Raw genomic sequence first — 18,309 nt, 5'->3', positions numbered from 1 at the left:
GTAAGAAAGTTTCATACTCTGAATACTAAGAACCTGAGTAGAGTACCTTAACGACATTACATGTGTGAAATTTGATAAATCAGTAACAAGATAACAGCGTCGGAAGTTTCTTCCTCATTGTCTGGAGACGATGTCCCACAAACGTTTCCCCTAGTGTATCATCTCTTAGTAAACAAGTAAGTCTGGTATAATTCCTGTGTTTATTAATATCATCGTCATACTACTTGCTCTAAATGTTGACTTCCAGCAGTAACACATGCTATAAAGTAGACAAACAGTGCTACGTGTTGAAATTTACCTGGAATTATCACCGCACACGCCAGTATTATACAGAATTTCATGGCTTCTGAAATCGTCCGTGTTTCTTGTAGATCTTATAACGGAACAACTACACCAAACACATTAAATAATAAATTTTTCAAAGTTGTTTTCGATGCAGCTATCGATCGATTAATCTCGAAACGATATGTGTGTCTCGGAGATAGATATAGGTAAAAATGTATTACTTTAGTGTGAAAAGACAAAAAGGTGCAGCGGTTATATCTTTAATTGTAAATGTAATATGCCCCAGGGTTTAGATAATGACTTAATTAAGAGTAAAAATATTAACACAAAATCAAGCGACTGGATTGGACGGTTGGCTTGGAGCGCTGAGTGTTTATGTACGTAAGGGAAGAGGACAAGCAGACAGCAGCCAGTCCTTGGAACGTGTAGACGCCTTGTCGATGGCGGCAGAGGTGTAATTGCTGTGGTGCTAAACAGAGTGTCAAAGCGTTGTAAAAGTGATGTGACTTTCAATTACACGCTATTACATCGTCTCTGAAATCGACAAGCTGCGAAGACAAGGGATTTCCTGAGTTAATGATTCTGTGAAGTAGCCATGGCTGCCGCTGGAACGTTGGTTCTCGGAAGCGTCATGTTGGTTAATTTATCAGAGACGTGAACAAGTCACGTGACGTCACCGTCCACCACATTTCCGACGACGTAACAAAGACTTTCGTTTTGTTTAATATTGGTTTATCTACGGAGTATCATTCATAACAGTCAAACCGTGAATACTCAATTATCTTCCATATTATAGATCATTAGTACGAGATAACCGACAGTAAATTGAACATTCCATCACTGTTATGTCCTCCGTCCTTTTTCGCTTTATTGCAAATTATTGTGTCAAATTTCCAATATTCAGAATCGTAATTACAGTTTCATAAACTTCAGTATTTCATAATAGGATGTTAGTTATGCAGTTCATTTAAACTGGTTAATACGAGGGCCGTTCAGAAAGTAACCTCCGGTTGATTTACAAAAATACACAAAGTTAAATAAAAATATTTTAATATATACATCTTACAACTACATCTTTGCACTATTTTTCTACATAGTCTCCATAGCGATTGAGGCACTTATCGTATCTCTTCACAAGCTTTGAAATTCCTTCTGCATAAAAATCACCCGCTTGTGCCTGGAGCCAGCCTGTGACCGCATCTTTGAGCTCTTCGTCGTCATCAAACCGCTGTGACCTGAGCCATTTCTTCAAATGCATGAAGAGGTGATAATCACTTGGCGCCAGGTCTGGGCTGTAAGGTGGATGGTTGATAACGTCCCACTTGAAGGACTCAAGAAGGGCCGTTGTTCTGCGAGCAGAGTGAGGACGGGCGTTATCGTGCAAAAAAACGATACCGGAAGTCAGCATACCACGGCGTTTGTTCTGTATAGCCCGTCGCAACTTTTTTATTGTTTCACAGTACACGTCTTGATTAATGGTCGTACCACGTTCCATGAATTCAACCAACAACACCCCTTTGGCATCCCAAAACACCGTTGCCATCAGTTTTCTGGCAGAAAAATCTTGCGAGGCTTTTCTTGGTTTGGTAGGCGAATTTGAATGTGCCCACAACTTTGATTGTTCTTTTGTCTCAGGGTTCACGTACTTAATCCAGGTTTCGTCACCGGTCACGATTCTGTTTAACAATGGTTCTCCTTTGTCCTCATAACGTGACAGAAAGTCTAATGCAGAGGCCATTCTTTGAGTTTTGTGGTGGTCGGTAAGAATTTTGGGCACCCATCGTGCACAGAACTTACGGTAACCCAATCTTGCTGTCACTATCTCGTACAAGAGAGTCTTAGAAATCTGTGGAAAACCAGTAGACAACTCCGACATTGAGAAACGTCGATTTTCACGAACTTTTGCATCAACTGTCTGAACGAGTTCGTCAGTCACCAATGATGGTCTACCACTCCTCTCTTCATCATGAACGTTTTCTCGTCCACTTTTAAATAAACGTACCCATTCACGGACAACTCCTTCACTCATAACTCTTGGCCCGTACACGGCACAAAGCACACGATGAATAGTTGCTGCAGAATATCCTTTGGCTGTAAAAAACCTTATGACAGCACGCACTTCACATTTGGCGGGGTTTTATATTGCAGCACACATTTCAAACTGCCACAAAAACTAAACTATCGCAGGTACGACGTTCACTCGACCACGGCTCGATGCCGACTGACCTGTTGAGTGCGTGAACGCACAGATGGCGTCGCTACTCCCCCCACAACCCGTACTGTGACCAATCGGAGGTTACTTTCTGAACCGCCCTCGTATCTAAGCCTTATGCATTTTTCGGCTTTACGTTTCCATTTCGTGATGTAAATTTTTTCCGAAAGAAAGTTCACAATCTTGTCAATAATTTTGAATAATTAATTATATACAAAATTTAAAGATTGCTGCCTCAAAGTGGCAATAGAATTACTGCTTGCCTCTATCTTTTAGTTACAAGTACAAACCACAGTTATTAGAATTGCTTACTTAATTCACAATAAATTTCGAAATTAATAACATTTAAATTAGCCCCTTCAGCGCTTGGCGAGCGAAAGAATCTAGACATAATATTTCATTGAGAAGTCTTAATAAGGTGAGTTACAAACACTTCCCATCGTAGGCCTGCTACAAGAAGCTGTTCAATTCGCTGATGTAGCTTTAGCTTAGTATCAAATCGATACTGAAGGTGGTCTATGTAACATTTAAGGGAGCGTCTTTTGTAATAGTTGGTGAAATATAAGACTGATCCCCTACAGCCACCAGATACTTCGTAATCAAAAGTCGATTGGTTTCATTGACAAACAACAATCCAGTTAGTACACATACGTTTCTGACTAGAAAAAGTGATACCAGTATCATTACTTGCCCTAGTGAATACGATGCAAATACTCCACTGAATGATAGGACAAAGCTGTTTTGTTTGTTGATAACTTTTGCGAAGGCAAAAGTAACGATCTTTTTCATAGCCAAGGTAGCGTGCCACAGGCAGGCTAACTGCAGCCGCGGCATCCGACTTGGCGTATAGAGACCAATGACGCGGACTCGTGGCTTTCGTAGCTCGGCGTAAAAGTTAGGGCCGCGCTTGGTGCATGTAAATTCTATTAACTTATGCAATAAACTACAGGAAAACCCCTTCGCCGCTATGTATTAGTTTTGTAATAACTGCTTTATAGTACAAAGTTTTTCGTCACATAAAAGTAAAAATTGAATTTACGTGAAGTCGTGAGTGTTTGGTCACAACCTTTTCTTTTAATTTTTTCTCACATATAAAAGTCCAGAGGTATTATATCTAGCGAGCTTGGAAGGAATTTTGAGATTCCAACCAACCCACACAACGATCTCCAAATGTTCTGCCAAGGAAGACGGTAATTACCTTTGTGTAATGGGTGAGGCATTCTTCATGTTGTTACCACATGGCTTCCAATATGCCCAGTGAGATGAGTTCTAATAACAAAGACGAAATGCCTAGTGGGAATTGTTCTGGAGATTGGTTTGCGTATGTGAACAGTGCCTTATCTGTGAAACCCATCGTGCAAAGGAACGCCACATCGCTGTGTAGTTTTTGTAGACATTATTCGGAGCTCTGTAACCAAGTCACAAAATCATTGTCGTGAAGCTGCTGATGAGAGGTATTTTCAGAATAACATTTCCTGTCTGATCGCTCAAGATGTTCAAGCTGCCTTGTGGATGGTGTTTTACCACTGCTAAAATGTTACTCAGTTCTGTGATCAACTGCTATTGGTTTTTGCTTGAGTATTGTATTCTTCCCACTTTCAGGTTCTTGAATTTTTTATGCTACGTGCTGTGTCGAAAGCCAGCTTAATAGGAGCCCACGTCCGCACGTGTGACGTCACGCAGAGTGGGTCAGAGTTGGTAATATGTTGCATTGTCCTGCTGGTAGGTGGCATCATGTGGAGGAAAAACAAACTGGAAGGAGGGGTGGACATGATCCCCATGGAATGATGCATATTCGTGTCGATCCACTGTACCTTCCAAAATGACTAGATGAGCCAGAGAATGCCAAAAACATTCACCAGACCACAAAGTACCCTCCTTGTTTGGTTTTAGACGTTTCTATCTTTAGACGGCAACGGCTTCCACGGAGCACGAAACGTAAAGAGCGTGATTCATCTGAAAAGACCATCTGTCTTCACTCACTGGTCGCTCACTTGCGCTACTGGCGCGCAATTTCGAGACTGCGTCACCGATAAACAACAGTCAGCGTGCGCGCGTGAAACAGGCGCCTGCTTCCGAGTCCCACCCTCAGCAACGTTCGCTGAACGGTCTTTGAGGAGCCACTGTTGGTATGCCCTTGGTTCATCTGGGCGATCAGCTGCTAAACAGTAGCCCGTCTACCAGCCCCTACACGTCTACCAGCCCCTACACGTCTACCAGCCCCTACACGTCTACCAGCCCCTACACGTCTACCAGCCCCTACACGTCTACCAGCCCTTACACGTCTACCAGCCCCTACACGTCTACCAGCCCCTACACGTCTACCAGCCCCTACACGTCTACCAGCCCCTACACATCTCCACAGCCGTCATAGTGCCGTTTTGCCGTGCACTGTATATTTTAACCTCGGAGGCATACGAACAATTTACAAACTTACCCGTTTCGGAAACGCTACAATTCTTGGCTCGAAAATGAATAATCATGCCCTTTTGGACGTCAGACAAACGGCTCCGTTTCCGCATTATGACTACACTGTTTATCGCTTCCCGCCGGCAAGCTTTATTCGCTCCACTGATAGTGTTGCCACCTGCCCTCTGTAGGTGGTTACTGGTTAATCCTAGACGATGCTCGACGAACTGTGTTCGTCCTGTTTGGTGGAGCTGTGCCGCGTGCTCGTCGAATAGCGCTCGGTTCCGCAGTTTTCAACATTTGGGAGGCTCCACAAAGTGTATTTTGAGTTTGATGCCAGCTGAAAGGGTCCACATTGCACTTTAACATTCGTTTTCGACGACAGGCTGCTAACTATATTATTAATGAGACGAACAAATATGCTGAGTAGTTTGTAAGTTCACATATGGGTACAATGAAACAACTATCGCATGTGCAGATGGGTACCAACTAACAATTGAGATTTCTATTGTTTGTTCGCAATGTTATTCCTACAAGGCATAGTTCAGAAACCCGAACACGACCCGCGCAGGATCAGCCGAGCAGTCTAAGGCGCTGCAGTCATGGACTGTGCGGCTGGTCCCAGCGGAGTTTCGAGTCCTCCCTCGGGCATGAGTATGTGTGTTTGTCCTTAGGATAATTTAGGTCAAGTAGTATGCAAGCTTAGGGACTAATGACCTTAGTAGTTAAGTCGCATAAGATTTCATACACATTTTGAACCCGAATACGAAATATATTACTCAAGGTAAGAAATTCTTGTAACATCTATTTTCCGGGAAGTATTATGTATACTCTGCGCCAGGTATCTGAAGCTTCGCGTCCATTACAATGTAACTGTCATGTTAGCCACTACGCATGCGCAGAGGGGTGGTGTTCAGCACTGATACGTTTGGCTGTCTTCAGCTTGCCACGTGTGTTCGTTCCTAGTACATTGCAAGTTCGATAGTCCTTTGTGTTTTTACCCGTTTGTATACACGTCAAAAAAAGTTTTGCATCACCTCGATTCCGAGAATTCCGTAATCTGTACAGAAAATGGGAATAGAGATCAACATAAAAATCATTTCCGCTCTTTTTGTTGCTCTTGAAAACCACACATTGCATGATGTACCACCATACAGCGAGATCTCAGAGATGGTGGTCAAGATTGCTATACACACCAGTACCTCTATTAGCCACCAGCACGTTGTCTTGCATTGACGCTTGCCTGTATTCGTCGTGGCATACTGTCCACCAGTTCATCAAGTCACTGTTGGTCCAGATTGTCCCACTCCTCAACGGTGATTCGGCGTAGATTCCGCAGAGTGGTTGGTGGGTCACATCGTCCATGTACAGCCCTTTTCAGTCTATGCCAGACACTTTCGATTGGGTTAATGTCTGGGAAACATGCTAGCCACTCTAGTCGAGCAGTGTCGTTATCCTGAATGTAGTCATTCAAAAGATGTGCACGATGTGGGCGCGAATTGTCGTCCATAAACACGAATTCCTCTCCAATACGCTGCCGATATGGTTGCACTATCGGTCGGAGGATAGCATCCACGTATCGTACAGCCGTTACGGCGCCTTCCCTGACCACCAGCGGTGTACGTCGGTCCAACATGATGCCACCCCAAAACAGTGGGGAACCACCAACTTGCTGCACTCGCTGGACAGTGTGTCTAAGACGTTCAGCCTGTACAGGTTGCACCAAACACGCCTCCTACGATTGTCCGGTTGAAGGCACATGCGACACTCATTGGTGAAGAGAGCGCGATGCCAATCCTGAGCGCTCCATTTGGCATGTTGGCCCACCTGTACCGCGCTGCACGGTGTCGTGGTTGCAAAGATGGACCTCGCGATGAACGTCGGGAGTGAAGCTGCACATCATGAAGGCTATTCCGCACTGTTTGAGTCGTAACACGACGTCCTGTGGCTGCACGAAAAGAATTATTCAACATGGTGGCGTTGCTGTCAGGGCTCCTCCGAGCAGTAGTAGCCATTGGGAGGCCTGAGCAAGGCATGTTATCGACAGTTATGGTCTCCCTGTATCTCTTCCATGTCCGAACAGCATCACTTTGGTCAATTCTAGGACGCCTGGACACTTCCTGGCAAAAACCAACAGCGCGGACACGAACGAACCACGGTATTCACCGTCTATTCATGGTTGAACTACAGACAACTCGAGCTCTGTACCTCCTTCCTGGTGGAATAAGTAGAACTGATTGGCTGTCGGAACCACTCCGTCTAATAGGCGCTGCTAATGCATGGTTGTTTACATCTTTCGGCGGTTTTAGTGACATCTCTGAACAGTCAAATTGATTGTGTCTGTGATACAATATCCCAGTCAACGTCTATCTTCAGGAGTTCTGGGAACCGGGATGATGCAAAACTTTTAGTGTGCGGTGGTTTCAGACTGAAATTGTGACAGCTATTAGCATTTCGAAACTGAAAGACAGAAAACTGAATAGTCAGTCTCGGGAGGTGGTACATAACGTTCCAATACTTACCAAAGATAAGTTGTAATGTGCCAAACCATTTTCAGCCCGAAATAAGGGCATCACTTGTTTGCACCGCCTCAGTTTATTATCGCTTTTTATGTTCTATAAGAATGAAGACATTAATTTGTTTACATAGTTTTCTTAAATTTTTATGTTAAAATGTTGTAGATATCTGACACTTGATGGTCACGAAAAGTTTTGTCTGATCACGTCAGCAAGTTTGCATTGCCCAGCCGATTGCTGAATTGAGGCTATCGGCAAACATAACAATTAGATTGCAGGTGGCCACTATGAAAGTTTGCTGGTGATCGCATAGAGGAAACACTTATTGTAAAAGAAACAATTAACATGGAATGTTTGTTCACAGTGAATGGTTCTTGGCTTTTCATGCTTTTCATTTGAGAATTTCAAGGAGTAACATCCGAGTATCGTTCGAGTAATGAGACCCGAGCAAGATTACCTCACGAGTGTGTTGAGATCCCACACGTACGATACATGAAGTAGTCAGCAATGGGGATAGAATTCAGATGTATTCAAAGCAGTTCTAAGTCGTTTAGAAAGGTATTTTGAGAAGATTATTGGCTTGTATAGGAAATTATTATTACGCTGACTCCCCAAGTATGGGAAAAGCTCTGATTCAGTGAAGTGCGAGATTAGTTTATCCTAAAACTGATTAATGGTGCAATGTGCTGTTTACTAGCCACACGATGGTTGGCGAACTGTATTTCAATATTTTTGAGAGATTTTCCGTTGGATGGAGACATGTTCACGCGAAATCGTTTAGTTATTTTGTGGTTGAGGACTGAAACATGCGCTAAGGGATAGTAGCATCGCATTGTATTATTGTGGTTCTATAGGTGTACACATGCACAGATGAGTAATGACTTTGTAAGGTGGTAGAATGAATGAAAGTCAATTTAGCACCTTAGGTAAGAGTTTTGTACATCGTAACGAGAAGGTGTATATGACAACTAACTTACTTTGGCAGTAATGAGCATATTTGCCTATAAGTATGCAATCGACGGCATTATCACCCCACTCCTATATAATGAATGTCAATGAGCAGAAGGTGAAACAAGCAGCGAGAGGAAACGTTTTGTGTGGAAGAAGGCACAGGCAGAAGCAGATGGTGCACCACGGGAGGCACCACGAAAACCTCTTAGGGGGCGTCCCGTAGTGGCAGTCAGCGACCCGACAGGTGACGCATACTGGAGAGCAAGTAATGGGCCACCAGAAGTAGGACAGAAAGAAGCTTTAGAAAACTGTGTTCTGGAAATCCAAATGGATACGAACAAAACCAGTGACACAGTCGATCACGTGAACAGCTAGTGCAGCACATGTGATGGATGTATGCATGTAAAATTTAGGCTTCTGGAGCTGGCACACAAAGTCAGTTTGGCGGAAACGAACTAGGAAAGAGTAAAGTGCCGAGATTTTGAGGCAGTTTAATGGCTGTTTGAGTTTCCAAGAAATAAGAGGACAGCTCCTATTGGTCGAAAAAAGCTGTGACATGGAGAATGAAAGAACCCAGGTGGGCAGATAGTTCGGCTACGAGAAAGACAAGAGCAAAGTGTTCAGGGACTCTCCTCTGAACTGGTGTCAAGTGCAGAATGGGGAACATTACGCTCTGTATGACGCAGAGGAGAAATTTGTGAGAACACTGCATTCACTGCGGCTGACATTCAGCTAGATATTAGCTGTAGCGTCGTTGAGCTCCAACGGTGGAGAAACGAACCAGCCAGTTAGTTAGTTGGTTTTGCAAAGACTGAGATGGCATTTTAATATGCACGCTTCTCCAGCCTTGCGCATGCATATCTCCATATTCCAAGACTAGGAATGAGTACATGTTTTCTTACATAACGAGAAAGATAGGAAAAGTTTCTGCTGGAAAAATCAGCAAAGGCTTAATTAGTTTTTATAGGAATTTGACAGGACGAGAGCAGCCAGACAGACGACAGATCATTGCAGCTAAGGTAAATACCATATGCAGAGGTGTAAACTTGTTGGTTCACCAGCTTGCGTCCACTGTAAGCTCGAGCGACCTTGGGTAATCTTTTGCTCAACTTGTCACAAAACTAACGATCCTCCATAGACTTAATTGTCATCCTAAATAGTACTGAACTTTGAACCGGAAGCAGATGATTTATCGTAGTACTGGCCAATATCAACATAGTTGTAAGAACAGTTTTGTAAAGAAACTTCTAGTTAAAAGTTACCATTGTTGTGTTTAGGATTATTTCACTTTCTGAGGACGAGATGTGTTCGTTCGATAACTGTTGTAACATTGTCACATTGTAAACTGCATATGAAAATGAAATGTCCTGTGACGAGGGCCTCCCCTCGGGTAGACCGGTCGCCTGGTGCAAGTCTTTCGATTTGACGCCACTGCGGCGACTTGCGCGTCGATGGGGATGAAATGATGATGATTAGGACAACACAACACCCAGTCCCTGAGCGGAGAAAATCTCCGACCCAGCCGGGAATCGAACCCGATCCCTTTGGATTGACAGTCTGTCGCGCTGACCACTCAGATACCGGTGGCGAACTGTAAACTGCATAAATGCGTGTATTTCTGTGATAAGATTGCAAAATTAAACCAAAAATATATAAAGGTTACACAGTTGTTGTTCTGTCTTCAAAACCTTACAGAATAACGACCCTGCCAGTATGGGAATTGGTCTGCCTGGATGGCAATTAGTTAAATTAGAAAGGGAAATTAAAATGTTTCAATTGAAAAACAATTTTTTTGTTTTGTGGTTTTGTGACGAGGTTACCCAATGTATGTGTATGTATAGTGGTCAAAATACAGCAAATGTGTGATCCTAAGTGTAGAAAAGTTGCATTAATAAATAAGATAATGTTTATGTTTGTGTAAAAGTAACTGGTGCACGACCTTACTGGCACGCGCGAAGTTATTCAGGGCATTGTTGAGTTAGTTTTAAATTCTACAAACGGTGAACGGCGTTAATGATGATGCGTACATAGTCTATACAGCTTTCTTTGATATTTTGGAAACGTGTAAGATTATATAATTTGATTTTGACGAGAGATCAGGCTCGGGCGATTCGAGAGAGACAGTGATTATTTAGGGCGATCGGAGATGCGGAAGAATGGAGATTATCGCAGTTAGGGCTAACTGCAGACCTTCACAGGATATAGATTGATGTACAACAAAAACTATAGAGTGCGAGTCACGGAACGGAACGTTGTGTTAGTGCAGAGGAAATTTGGTAGATTCGCAATTGGTATCACAGTCTGAGAATGTATAAAAACAAACAAATGACGGATCTAGTGGGTCAGAAGTAGAGTCAGAGGACGAGCAACTTAAGTATGTTGAACCAAATATACTAATGCTAAATCATACAGGACAGTTTCCAACAGAAAGAATGTGTAAGTCGGTGAGACGCCAAGTGAAAGATGCGAACGGCAAAATTTACATCAAATAGTGACAGGTGATGATGGCGGGGAGTCAGATAGTGTGTTCACAATATTGAAGCAACACACTATGGTCGTAAAGCAGTCAAGTGCAGGGTTAGAAGACTTAAAACTTTAAACAAATGCGGGGTTAGCAGATTTAAGAAACGAAACAAATGCAAGGTTAGCAGATTTAAAAACAGAGACAAATGCTGGCTTAAATAGTCTAAAATTTGAAATCTATGCTGGATTCGAAAAAGCCCGCGAAGATCAGCAACAACTACGAACGTGAGTTAATGAACAGTTTATTAAAATCCGGAGAGAGGCGATAGACTCGCGCGAGGTTATACAATCGTTAATGGCTGACCAGAAAAAGATGCATTCTGACGTTGACCAGGTGCAGGATGCAGTGTCTAATGTTAATCAAAGAGTTGATAATTTAGCATGTAAGACTTCTGGTAAGGCGCAACAAATCGTGGAAGAGCTCAATGTCAGAAAACGTGTCACGCGAGCCGCATTAAAAAGATTCCATACACGCACTGAAAACATAGTCTCGAAAAATCAGAAACAGTATGAATACCTTCGTACAGAACTGAAACAGTGCGTCTAAAAGCGTACAGAAAGCAGTAGTGAGGCAACGGAATCGGTAGTATCATTCGACATAGTAATGGACAGAAATCCTGAAGTAAAAAAATGTCAGTTCTGCAACCTTCCGTAGCAGGAGTGCAAACACAAAAATGTCATGAGAGCCCAGTCGTATATCCATAAGAGGTTGTGTTAATAATTACTGAAACGAAACAGAAGCAAATGGGAAGAGAAAAGTTAACACAGGTGAGCGAAGCAGGTAATGTGCGGTCACAATAGACAGTGGAACGAGAAACGGTAAACGCACACATTCGAACAGAGCGGCAGCCGACCCTCCGAAAGAACGCGAGTGACGCGAGAACAGAGCAAGTTGAGACGACACGTGTACCAGTTTCTCAGTTTCCAAGTTATAGTACAGCAGGTTATAGACCGCAAATCAATATGAATCAAATTGGAACACAAAAGAGTGATAGAGTAACGGGAAATTTAAACGAATCTTTCAGTCCGATACACGAGTAACGGTACGGTTTAGATAACTGCAACCACTGCTTAAATACGATACTAGATGGGAAGTAAATATGTCACCTCAGGATCCAAATATGGTAGAACGAATACAAAAAAAAACATGACATAGTTGAAGGGAACCTATAATGTTGTGAAAACACAAACGCCGTATGGTGGAAATGAAAAACTTGACAATGATCACTTTTTGACACTCAGAAAATTCCAACATTACAAAAAAAAAAAAAAAAACTGGAACGGCTTACACTCACGCACGTTTATAAATCAATTTCAGATCGGTTTACCAGAGCATTGGCCACTTAGACATAACTTAACTTCATTTGTGGGCATATGGACGACTCAACAGCGAAAACATGCAAAGAGTAGCTACAAACTGTCAGTCATATGAGCAATTTGAATCCGCATTCTTGGAGCGATACTGGTCCACGGAAATCCTAAATAGAATAAAGTATGAATTGTTACAGAAAGAGTTATTCAAAAATTCAGGAGAAAAGAAATCAATCAGATTTTTCTTAGAAATGACCAAAAAAATCAGTGTTTGGATAATCCATACAGTGATGGGGAACTGATACGTATGTGCACAATGAAGTTACCGTTACGCTATCAGCAGTCTTTGGTTGGTAGGGCAGGAGGTTATACACAAGCATTTAAAGGGATGTTAAGAGAACTTGGATTCATCTTCAGTGAAGATGACGAGAAGACAACGTAGAGCTGAAGAAAACGATGGTATGGGGGATAACAGCAACCGATTAGGTTTTAATAATAGTTACAATGGCAATAATATGAGGGTTGTCCAGAAAGTAAGTTCCGATGGGTCGCGAAACGGACACCACAGTGAAAACCCGGTGAAGCTTAGCACAGATGTGTTTGGTAGAGTCTCTAGTATGACCGTCGATCGCATCAAGACGCTCTTTCAGTTGTGAGCGCACTGTGAGCGAGTGAAGGTGCCTAGAACAACGGTGTCTCCCGCCAAGTCGGAGGGACCGCTGAGATGCTTCCCCTTAATGAATGCAGCCCACTTAACACGATTCCCACGCACTTCCTTCTTCATGGCAATTTTGAGCCACACCCTGCAGGGGCAGTGAAGACGCTCCTGCAGCCTTTTCGATGGGAAGTATTCGATCAACCACAACACAGTTCTAATTGGCTCGTCCTGAGTATCATGTCTGTTCACATGAAACGCTGGATACGAAGACAGGATTTGGGCGCAGGCTATGGGCTATAAACCAGTATATAGAATTAACGGAAAGCACAGGCCGCTGCCTTCTATGACGATGGTGTTGGAAATTTGTTATAACGCTCCGACAAATGTCGAAGTCGGAACGGCGACCATGTAGAGAAGTACCTGGAAAGCGTAGCTAACTCTTGCAAATAAAATGTTTCTGATTTTCACTGTGATTTCCATTTAGCGACCGATCGGAACTTACTTAATGGACAACCCTCGTAACATAGGAAGAGGTAATCGTTTTGGAAAGAATGGTAATCGTCCATGGAATAACAATAATAACTGTGGCAAGAATGGTAATCGTCCATGGAATAACAATAATAACTGTGGTTTTGGAAATTCACAGAGGTTGAATACTAGTTATGGTTTTGCTGGGCCGCGGAATTACAATAGTGGATTTGGTCCTAGACACTACGGTGGTAACTACGATCCAAGATATAATCAAGGTGCAAACGAGGCAAGAAGGTTTAGAGGTTTTCAAAAAGAAAATCCAAGTTACTCAGTTGGAAATGGAATGGCCAAATCGCAGAAAGGTTGGGAAAATCAAGCTTTAGCAGGGCAAAACACGCGAAATGTACCGGTACAGGAAATCGAGTAGAGGCCACTAAACCCATGTAAAAGACAGAACTGACAATATGAACAGTACGAAGACCAGACACGATTCAATCACAAAATGAAGTTAATTACATAATTAAACATATAATAGACTTAGTTTTGATCAGCAAGATTCTGAAGTATGTTTTTTGGATAATCAGATACAAACACCAGCATACTGGGATTCAGTTGACTGGGAATTTAACGATGATGAGGAACAGGAGTTATTAACGCTAAATATACACGGTAGAACAAAAACTGATAATAACCAAATTCTAAAAGATGTAGCTCATTTATACGAAATGGAGAGAGAAATATTATGCCAAGAGGATAAAGCACCATTGATAACATCAATAGTGATACCTAAGGCAGATGACATATATAGGACAGGAAAATCATTGGGTTTGCACCATGTGAGTCATTTGAAATTGTATAAAGGGTAAACAGAAGAAAAAAAAGTAACTCTACACAAGAATTTAGTTGTATTAAATGTCCAGAAATCAGAGAGTATGAAAGATATAAAATGCACACAGATCAGACTTTTAACTTGTACGTAGTTAAATAAATAAAACAAATTTCGTCGGACCGCGAAAGGATATTATGAAGAAAAGACAGTAAAGTACCAACTAAAGCAACTTTTCTGCAAACGATATGCGTTCTGGGGAAAGAGTAGAAAGCTAGGAGGAAGATACAGATCAGCATGTCTATAATTTGATGAAATAGTATTAGATTCTCTCTTAAAGACGTAGTGTAAAGGAGAAGGAAGTTGATTTTTGTGGATGAAAGGAAGTAAAAGAAAGTACGAAGGAAATAAAGATTTAAGTAAGAAGGAAATAGTCATTTCTAATTTGTTCCATCGAGGACGGTGAACAAATAATTGAGGAGATATTTTGGGGGGAATATGTGAAGCATATATTATTTGTGGAAGGTGCCACAAACTGATATTGAAATACAGATATGAGGAAAATAAATATAAGAAGTCGTTAGGAGGTAATAATTAGGAAAGAGAATCGAATTATTAAGGTAAGCAAGAAACGTGTTATTTAATGGAAGGAGGTAAACAGTAGGAAGATTAACCCATAAACGATTTCAATAAGGAAGAGTACGATGGGGAAAGGAAGGAACATAAAAGCTTACTATCGAGAAAAAGGCGAAAAGGATAAGTACAACTGAGAAAAAATTTTTAAGCTATAGAACAATAGAGAACATTTTTGAAAAAGAAAGGAAAAGACGAAAGATATATTTTAAATTTTGAAGTTCTGTTATAGCTAATGCCAAAAAGAAGAGATTGCAGGGAAAAAGACGCGGGAGTCGGAGTCAAGGTGCGAAGTTTTCAAAAATAATATGAAGTACTTCTAGTTAGAATAACAAAATGAGTTGGTGGAAAATTCACTAATTTACTAACCGTCACCACCATCAATTTCACTCTTACTATGCATCGTGATGAAGATGAGGAAACCATGACCTGTATATTAAGAAAATCAAGAGAACTGGGAGAACAGATGAATAAATATAAACAGTGATAAGAAAAACATTTTTACAGAGTAAATGATAACTTTTGTAAAGTTTATTAAAATTTTTAATGTTTGTAAAGTTGCAGCATAATTAGAGGGAGTAAGGGTTATAATAAAATAGATAATGATATCACGTGAAAGAGAGAATAGGTGAGCATGCAAGATAAGTAAGACAATGAAATCAGGGACAAACATTGTATTAGATATGAAGTCAGCAGACAAGGCGCAGCATCATTGCGGACAGAGCGACGGCAGGACTGAGGAGAGGGGTTAGGTGTGAGAGGAAGGGACACTGTGAGTGAGTAGCTGGTACGTTACCTTACGAGATGACGAAAGAAGAGGCCTTGATGGAAGGAACGGTCCAAGAGGATAACACCTCTGGGAAAAAGTCTGGAGAGCTACAATGCATTCTGGATACAATCAACATGTACCCTGACGTGAGCTTTATTCATATGAAAGCCACATACAGCCGTTATAACAATGACTTTCCGAAAGGGTTAGATACTTGGCACTTCTACCACGAACTAAGCAGCATATGGAGAGATGATGGATGTCCACCAAACCGGAACGGAGGCGTACATATCACTGCACGGACTAGTGGGCATTTACGTTCACCACAGGAAGAAGAAGAGTCGCGCTTCTGTAACTCAACATGCAGAATACCTGAAACTGTTATCGACCATATGGAACTCAACAACTTTGGAACAACCCCTGAATATTAATGGGACGAAGGAACAAAACGATGGAAGGCTGACCAATTTATCTAAATGAACAACCGAATACAATAAAAAAATACACAACAGTTTCAAAAAAGACATCATAAGAACGGATTAAACGATAACGAGATTAAACAAGTCTTTAATCCCAATTTCCTGGTCCAGAGAAGAACGAAGACACAAGTGAGAAGACAGTAAGATGCACCAAGAACAGAAGATGCCACGCAGAAGATTTGGAAGAAGGAAGAGCCTGGACCGGAAGAGATCAAGAAACCTTTTCAAATCATTTCCCATACAAGACCATTATTGCATTTGACTAACAATGAGAATCCAATTTAACTGTTCTAGCAGTATAAATATCCGATAGTCCTATGGCAAATTGCAAAATCCTCAGATGACTGAGAAATAGGAGATGACTACTCGTATGAATACCTAGAGACGAATAGACCAATGATCAACCGACAAAAATATTCGACGAATGAAGAAGAAAAGTTTTATGCTGCCAAAAACTGACTTCCAATACAACGTCACCATTGGCACATGAAAAATGGAACAAAAGTAACCACGCATTCACAACACGCTCAGACCTTCGGCAACCTTTCTCTCTGCCGACCATCATTCCATGCTCAGCAGAAACGAGGTGAGGCACATGCCAATAGTCGTTCCATCTTCAACAGAGACACGGCTAGGCACACGGACGACCGTCATTCCATGTTCAATGGAGGCACGTCGAAAAACTTGAAAAAGAAGTATCGATTTCAATGAACCATGTTAAAGATGTAGGAGAATGAACTGTCTGTGACAGAATACTATCTTAACAAACTGACAAAAGTGGTAATTTTTACTATTGTGTTAAAAGAATTTGGATTTGAAGACTTTTAGATATTAGCAATAGAGCTTTATTAACGATGTTTTTAAAACTTTAACCTTAACATATCAATAATATTTCCTTGTATTTCATATTTTGCAATATGTTTAAATTAAGAAAACCTAATATTAACATTTTTTGGGAGGTTAAGATTCTAATGTGTGATATGTTTGTCAAAAATAGAGGATGTATAAATATCAGTGGGTTTAGGTATTCCATGATATCAGTTTAAATTTCGTAAAGTAATTAGTAGGATTAGAAATGTAATATATTTGTAAAAGTCAAATTTGAAAACTTTTGTAAAGTTATAATGCGTAGATTTAAGAGTTTTTGGGGAATATAAACATGTTTATGAATAGGAGTATGCCTGTAAAGTCATGGGAATGATTTTGTTGAGTTTAATATAGATCATAAAGCTTTATTATAAAAAATGAAACTTTTTAAAATTATGATTGATATGAAAGCTGGAGATAAAATAAAAAGTGGAGGATAATGTTAAATTAAGGCTTCCTCAACTTCAATACGTACCCATCATTATTTAACATAAATTACGTAATCAAAAAACAGATCAGAATCAAAGTTAAAATTTTAGGGATGGTACAAATTTATAGATAAGCTCAAATTGTTTGAATTTAAATTAAAATTAAAATGTAGACAGCTATACTGAAAGAAAAGGACCTTAGATTAGTTAAATAGAATTGTATAAAAATCATAAAATTAGAGAGAACGCTAAATTTTGAAAGAAAAAAGAACATCACTTAAGAGCTCAAATCCGTAAACATAAAATCAAGTACAATGTAAAATAGAACGTTAAGGAGACTAGATCGAACCACTTTTTAAAGAATAAAATATATTAAAATAGGAAACATGTCAATTGCTACAGTCAGCAGTTGCAAACAGTTTTGCACTGTCTTCAATCAATTTCTAAACCACTGATTGACCTAGTCAAAATTGAACATGGAAGGAGGAGTGTACGTAAGGTGGCAGAATAAATTAAGGTCAATTTCGCACCTTACATAAGAGTTTTATACATTGTAACGGGCAAGTGAATACGACACCTAACTTACTGCGGCAGTAATGAGCAGATTTGCCTATAAGTATGTAATGCAAAAGGGATAACATTCAACTGACTGTATTAACACACCGATCCTATATAATAAATGTCAATGAACAGAAGGTGAAACAAGCAGGAGAGGAAGCATTTTGTATGGAAGAAGGGGCGAGCAGAAGCAGAGGCAACAACACGGGAGGCACCACGAAAACCTCTTACGGGGCGTCCCGAGGTGGGAGTCAGCGACCGGACAGGTGACGCATACTGGAGAGCAAGTAGCGGGCCACCAAAATTAGGGCAGAAAGAAGCTTTAGAAAACTGCGTTTCGGAACAAATGGATACAAAGAAAGTGATGCAGTTGATCACCTGAACAGTGAGTGGTAAACATGTGATGTATGCAT

This window comes from Schistocerca nitens, chromosome 8 (assembly GCF_023898315.1).
Source record: "Schistocerca nitens isolate TAMUIC-IGC-003100 chromosome 8, iqSchNite1.1, whole genome shotgun sequence".
In the NCBI taxonomy this organism is placed as follows: Eukaryota; Metazoa; Arthropoda; class Insecta; order Orthoptera; family Acrididae; genus Schistocerca; species Schistocerca nitens.
This window is presented reverse-complemented; position numbering follows the sequence as displayed.